Here is a 7,235-nt window from a genome sequence, read left to right as displayed (position 1 = left end):
ATCCCTAAGCCGCGCGGTCACAATTTTAGCAAAAATCTGACGTTCTGCAATTCATTCAAAAATGGTGCCAAACGGTTGCAAACGATCCCCTGAAAGGTGTTTCGGTGGAAACAGATGGGTTTTTATCATCACAAACAGAATTAGCCCTCAAAGTCTGAACTTGCGGAACAACCTTATTTTTAAAAAATCCCTAACCCGCGCGGTCACAATTTCAGCAAAAATCAGACGTTCTGCAATTCACTCATAAATGATGCCAAACTGTTGCAAACGATCCCCTGAAAGCTGTTTCGGTGGAAACAGATGGGTTTTTATCATCAGAAACAGAATTAGCCCTCAACGTCTGAACAACTTTTTTTAAAAAAATCCCTAAGGCGCGCGGTCACAATTTCAGCAAAAATCTGACGTTCTGCAATTCACTCAAAAATGGTGCCAAACTGTTGCAAACGATCCCCCGAAAACTGTTTCGGTGGAAACAGATGGGATTTAAACATCAGAAACAGAATTCGCCCTCGACGTCCGAACAACTTTTTTTTTGAAAAAATCCCTAAGCCGCGCGGTCACAATTTCAGCAGAAATCTGACGTTCTGCAATTCACTCAAAAATGGTGCCAAACGGTTGCAAACGATCCCCTGAAAGCTGTTTCGGTGGAAACAGTTGGGTTTTAAACATCAGAAACAGAATTCGCCCTCGACGTCCGAACAACGTTTTTTTGAAAAAATCCCTAAGCCGCGCGGTCACAATTTAAGCAAAAATCTGACGTTCTGCAATTCACTCAAAAATGGTGCCAAACGGTTGCAAACGATCCCCTGAAAGCTGTTTCGGTGGAAACAGATGGGTTTTTATCATCACAAACAGAATTAGCCCTCAAAGTCTCAACTTGCGGAACAATCTTATTGTTAAAAAATCCCTAAGCCGCGCGGTCACAGTTTCAGCAAAAATCTGACGTTCTACAATTCACTCAAAAATGGTGCCAAACTGTTGCAAACAATCCCCTGAAAGCTGTTTCGGTAGAAACAGTTGGGATTTAAACATCAGAAACAGAATTCGTCCTCGACGTCCGAACAACTTTTTTTTGAAAAAATATCTAAGCCGCGCGGTCACAATTTTAGCAAAAATCTGACGTTGTGCAATTCATTCAAAAATGGTGCCAAACGGTTGCAAACGATCCCCTGAAAGCTGTTTCGGTGGAAACAGATGGGTTTTTATCATCACAAACAGAATTAGCCCTCAAAGTCTGAACTTGCGGAACAACCTTATTTTTAAAAAATCCCTAAGGCGCGCGGTCACAATTTCAGCAAAAATCTGACGTTCTGCAATTCACTCAAAAATGGTGCCAAACTGTTGCAAACGATCCCCTGAAAGCTGTTTCGGTGGAAACAGATGGGTTTTTATCATCAGAAACAGAATTAGCCCTCGACGTCCGAACAACTTTTTTTTGAAAAAATCCCTAAGCCGCGCGGTCACAATTTCAGCAAAAATCTGACGTTCTGCAATTCACTCAAAAATGGTGCCAAGCTGTTGCAAACGATCCCCTGAAAGCTGTTTCGGTGGAAACAGATGGGTTTTTATCATCAGAAACAGAATTAGCCCTCGACGTCCGAAGAACTTTTTTTTGAAAAAATCCCTAAGCCGCGCGGTCACAATTTCAGCAATAATCTGGCGTTCTGCAATTCACTCAAAAATGGTGCCAAACGGTTGTAAACGATCCCCCGAAAGCTGTTTCGGTGGAAACAGATGGGTTTTAAACAACAGAAACAGAATTAGCCCTCGACGTCTGAACAACTTTTTTTTGAAAAAAACCCTAAGGCGCGCGGTCACAATTTCAGCAAAAATCAGACTTTCTGCAATTCACCCATAAATGGTGCCAAACTGTTGCAAACGATCCCCTGAAAGCTGTTTCGGTGGAAACAGATGGGTTTTAAACATCAGAAACAGAATTCGCCCTCGACGTCCGAAGAACTTTTTTTTTGAAAAAATCCCTAAGCCGCGCGGTCACAATTTCAGCAGACATCTGACGTTCTGCAATTCACTCATAAATGGTGCCAAACGGTTGCAAACGATCCCCTGAAAGCTGTTTCGGTGGAAACAGTTGGGTTTTAAACATCAGAAACAGAATTCGCCCTCGACGTCCGAACAACATTTTTTTGAAAAAAAACCTAAGCCGCGCGGTCACAATTTCAGCAAAAATCTGATGTTCTGCAATTCACTCAAAAATGGTGCCAAACTGTTGCAAACGATCCCCTGAAAGCTGTTTCGGTGGAAACAGATGGGTTTTTATCATCAGAAACAGAATTAGCCCTCGACGTCCGAACAATTTTTTTTTGAAAAAATCCCTAAGCCGCGCGGTCACAATTTCAGCAAAAATCTGGCGTTCTGCAATTCACTCAAAAATGGTGCCAAACGGTTGTAAACGATCCCCCGAAAGCTGTTTCGGTGGAAACAGATGGGTTTTAAACAACAGAAACAGAATTAGCCCTCGACGTCTGAACTTGCGGAACAACCTTATTTTTAAAAAATCCCTAACCCGCGCGGTCACAATTTCAGCAAAAATCAGACGTTCTGCAATTCACTCATAAATGATGCCAAACTGTTGCAAACGATCCCCTGAAAGCTGTTTCGGTGGAAACAGATGGGTTTTTATCATCAGAAACAGAATTAGCCCTCAACGTCTGAACAACTTTTTTAAAAAAAATCCCTAAGGCGCGCGGTCACAATTTCAGCAAAAATCTGACGTTCTGCAATTCACTCAAAAATGGTGCCAAACTGTTGCAAACTATCCCCCGAAAACTGTTTCGGTGGAAACAGATGGGTTTTAAACATCAGAAACAGAATTCGCCCTCGACGTCCGAACAACTTTTTTTTTGAAAAAATCCCTAAGCCGCGCGGTCACAATTTCAGCAAAAATCAGACTTTCTGCAATTCACCCATAAATGGTGCCAAACTGCTGCAAACGATCCCCTGAAAGCTGTTTCGGTGGAAACAGATGGGTTTTAAACATCAGAAACAGAATTCGCCCTCGACGTCCGAAGAACTTTTTTTTTGAAAAAATCCCTAAGCCGCGCGGTCACAATTTCAGCAGACATCTGACGTTCTGCAATTCACTCATAAATGGTGCCAAACGGTTGCAAACGATCCCCTGAAAGCTGTTTCGGTGGAAACAGTTGGGTTTTAAACATCAGAAACAGAATTCGCCCTCGACGTCCGAACAACATTTTTTTGAAAAAAAACCTAAGCCGCGCGGTCACAATTTCAGCAAAAATCTGATGTTCTGCAATTCACTCATAAATGGTGCCAAACGGTTGCAAACGATCCCCTGAAAGCTGTTTCGGTGGAAACAGATGGGTTTTAAACAAGAGAAACAGAATTAGCCCTCGACGTCTGAACAACTTTTTTTTGAAAAAAACCCTAAGGGGCGCGGTCACAATTTCAGCAAAAATCTGACGTTCTGCAATTCACTCAAAAATGGTGCCAAACTGTTGCAAACGATGCCCTGAAAGCTGTTTCGGTGGAAACAGATGGGTTTTTATCATCAGAAACAGAATTAGCCCTCAACGTCTGAACAACTTTTTTTAAAAAAAATCCCTAAGCCGCGCGGTCACAATTTCAGCAAAAATCTGACGTTCTGCAATTCCCTCAGAAATGTTGCCAAACTGTTGCAAACGATCCCCTGAAAGCTGTTTTGGTGGAAACAGATGGGTTTTTATCATCAGAAACAGAATTAGCCCTCGACGTCCGAACAACATTTTTTTAAAAAAATCCCTAAGCCGCGCGGTCACAATTTCAACAAAAATCTGACGTTCTGCAATTCACTCAGAAATGGTGCCAAACGGTTGCAAACGATCCCCTGAAAGCTTTTTCGGTAGAAACAGTTGGGATTTAAACATCAGAAACAGAATTCGTCCTCGACGTCCGAACAACTTTTTTTTGAAAAAATATCTAAGCCGCGCGGTCACAATTTTAGCAAAAATCTGACGTTCTGCAATTCATTCAAAAATGGTGCCAAACGGTTGCAAACGATCCCCTGAAAGCTGTTTCGGTGGAAACAGATGGGTTTTTATCATCACAAACAGAATTAGCCCTCAAAGTCTGAACTTGCGGTACAACCTTATTTTTAAAAAATCCCTAAGGCGCGCGGTCACAATTTCAGCAAAAATCTGACGTTCTGCAATTCACTCAAAAATGGTGCCAAACTGTTGCAAATGATCCCCTGAAAGCTGTTTCGGTGGAAACAGATGGGTTTTTATCATCAGAAACAGAATTAGCCCTCGACGTCCGAACAACTTTTTTTTGAAAAAATCCCTAAGCCGCGCGGTCACAATTTCAGCAATAATCTGGCGTTCTGCAATTCATTCAAATATGGTGCCAAACGGTTGTAAACGATCCCCCGAAAGCTGTTTCGGTGGAAACAGATGGGTTTTAAACATCAGAAACAGAATTAGCCCTCGACGTCTGAACAACTTTTTTTTGAAAAAAACTCTAAGGCGCGCGGTCACAATTTCAGCAAAAATCTGACGTTCTGCAATTCCCTCAGAAATGTTGCCAAACTGTTGCAAACGATCCCCTGAAAGCTGTTTTGGTGGAAACAGATGGGTTTTTATCATCAGAAACAGAATTAGCCCTCGACGTCCGAACAACTTTTTTTAAAAAAAATCCCTAAGCCGCGCGGTCACAATTTCAGCAAAAATCTGACGTTCTGCAATTCACTCAAAAATGGTGCCAAACTGCGGCAAACGATCCCCCGAAAGCTGTTTCGGTGGAAACAATTGGGTTTTAAACATCAGAAACAGAATTCGCCCTCGACGTCCGAACAACTTTTTTTTGAAAAAAAACCTAAGCCGCGCGGTCACAATTTCAGCAAAAATCTGACGTTTTGCAATTCACTCAGAAATGGTGCCAAACGGTTGCAAACGATCCCCTGAAAGCTGTTTCGGTGGAAACAGTTGTCCTTTAAACATCAGAAACAGAATTCGCCCTCGACGTCTGAACAACTTTTTTTTGAAAAAATACCTAAGCCGCGCGGTCACAATTTCAGCAAAAATCTGACGTTCTGCAATTCACTCAAAAATGGTGCCAAACGGTTGCAAACAATCCCCTGAAAGCTGTTTCGGTGGAAACGGATGGGTTTTTATCATCACAAACAGAATTAGCCCTCAAAGTCTGAACTTGCGGAACGACCTTATTTTTAAAAAATCCCTAACCCGCGCGGTCACAATTTCAGCAAAAATCTGACGTTCTGCAATTCACTCAAAAATGGTGCCAAACTGCGGCAAACGATCCCCCGAAAGCTGTTTCGGTGGAAACAGTTGGGTTTTAAACATCAGAAACAGAATTCGCCCTCGACGTCCGAACAACTTTTTTTTGAAAAAATACCTAAGCTGCGCGGTCACAATTTCAGCAAAAATCTGACATTCTACAATTCACTCAAAAATGGTGCCAAACTGTTGCAAACGATCCCCTGAAAGCTGTTTCGGTGGAAACAGATGGGTTTTTATCATCAGAAACAGAATTAGCCCTCGACGTCCGAACAACTTTTTTTTGAAAAAATCCCTAAGCCGCGCGGTCACAATTTCAGCAATAATCTGGCGTTCTGCAATTCATTCAAATATGGTGTCAAACGGTTGTAAACGATCCCCCGAAAGCTGTTTCGGTGGAAACAGATGGGTTTTAAACATCAGAAACAGAATTAGCCCTCGACGTCTGAACAACTTTTTTTTGAAAAAAACTCTAAGGCGCGCGGTCACAATTTCAGCAAAAATCTGACGTTCTGCAATTCACTCAAAAATGGTGCCAAACTGTTGCAAACGATCCCCTGAAAGCTGTTTCGGTGGAAACAGATGGGTTTTAAACATCAGAAACAGAATTCGCCCTCGACGTCCGAACAACGTTTTTTTGAAAAAAACCCTAAGGGGCGCGGTCACAATTTCAGCAAAAATCTGACGTTCTGCAATTCACTCAAAAATGGTGCCAAACTGTTGCAAACGATGCCCTGAAAGCTGTTTCGGTGGAAACAGATGGGTTTTTATCATCAGAAACAGAATTAGCCCTCAACGTCTGAACAACTTTTTTTAAAAAAAATCCCTAAGCCGCGCGGTCACAATTTCAGCAAAAATCTGACGTTCTGCAATTCCCTCAGAAATGTTGCCAAACTGTTGCAAACGATCCCCTGAAAGCTGTTTTGGTGGAAACAGATGGGTTTTTATCATCAGAAACAGAATTAGCCCTCGACGTCCGAACAACATTTTTTTAAAAAAATCCCTAAGCCGCGCGGTCACAATTTCAACAAAAATCTGACGTTCTGCAATTCACTCAGAAATGGTGCCAAACGGTTGCAAACGATCCCCTGAAAGCTTTTTCGGTAGAAACAGTTGGGATTTAAACATCAGAAACAGAATTCGTCCTCGACGTCCGAACAACTTTTTTTTGAAAAAATATCTAAGCCGCGCGGTCACAATTTTAGCAAAAATCTGACGTTCTGCAATTCATTCAAAAATGGTGCCAAACGGTTGCAAACGATCCCCTGAAAGCTGTTTCGGTGGAAACAGATGGGTTTTTATCATCACAAACAGAATTAGCCCTCAAAGTCTGAACTTGCGGTACAACCTTATTTTTAAAAAATCCCTAAGGCGCGCGGTCACAATTTCAGCAAAAATCTGACGTTCTGCAATTCACTCAAAAATGGTGCCAAACTGTTGCAAATGATCCCCTGAAAGCTGTTTCGGTGGAAACAGATGGGTTTTTATCATCAGAAACAGAATTAGCCCTCGACGTCCGAACAACTTTTTTTTGAAAAAATCCCTAAGCCGCGCGGTCACAATTTCAGCAATAATCTGGCGTTCTGCAATTCATTCAAATATGGTGCCAAACGGTTGTAAACGATCCCCCGAAAGCTGTTTCGGTGGAAACAGATGGGTTTTAAACATCAGAAACAGAATTAGCCCTCGACGTCTGAACAACTTTTTTTTGAAAAAAACTCTAAGGCGCGCGGTCACAATTTCAGCAAAAATCTGACGTTCTGCAATTCCCTCAGAAATGTTGCCAAACTGTTGCAAACGATCCCCTGAAAGCTGTTTTGGTGGAAACAGATGGGTTTTTATCATCAGAAACAGAATTAGCCCTCGACGTCCGAACAACTTTTTTTAAAAAAAATCCCTAAGCCGCGCGGTCACAATTTCAGCAAAAATCTGACGTTCTGCAATTCACTCAAAAATGGTGCCAAACTGCGGCAAACGATCCCC

Source organism: Podarcis raffonei, chromosome 8, assembly GCF_027172205.1.
Source record: "Podarcis raffonei isolate rPodRaf1 chromosome 8, rPodRaf1.pri, whole genome shotgun sequence".
Classification (NCBI taxonomy): Eukaryota; Metazoa; Chordata; class Lepidosauria; order Squamata; family Lacertidae; genus Podarcis; species Podarcis raffonei.
Note: the sequence above shows the minus strand (reverse complement) of the source record.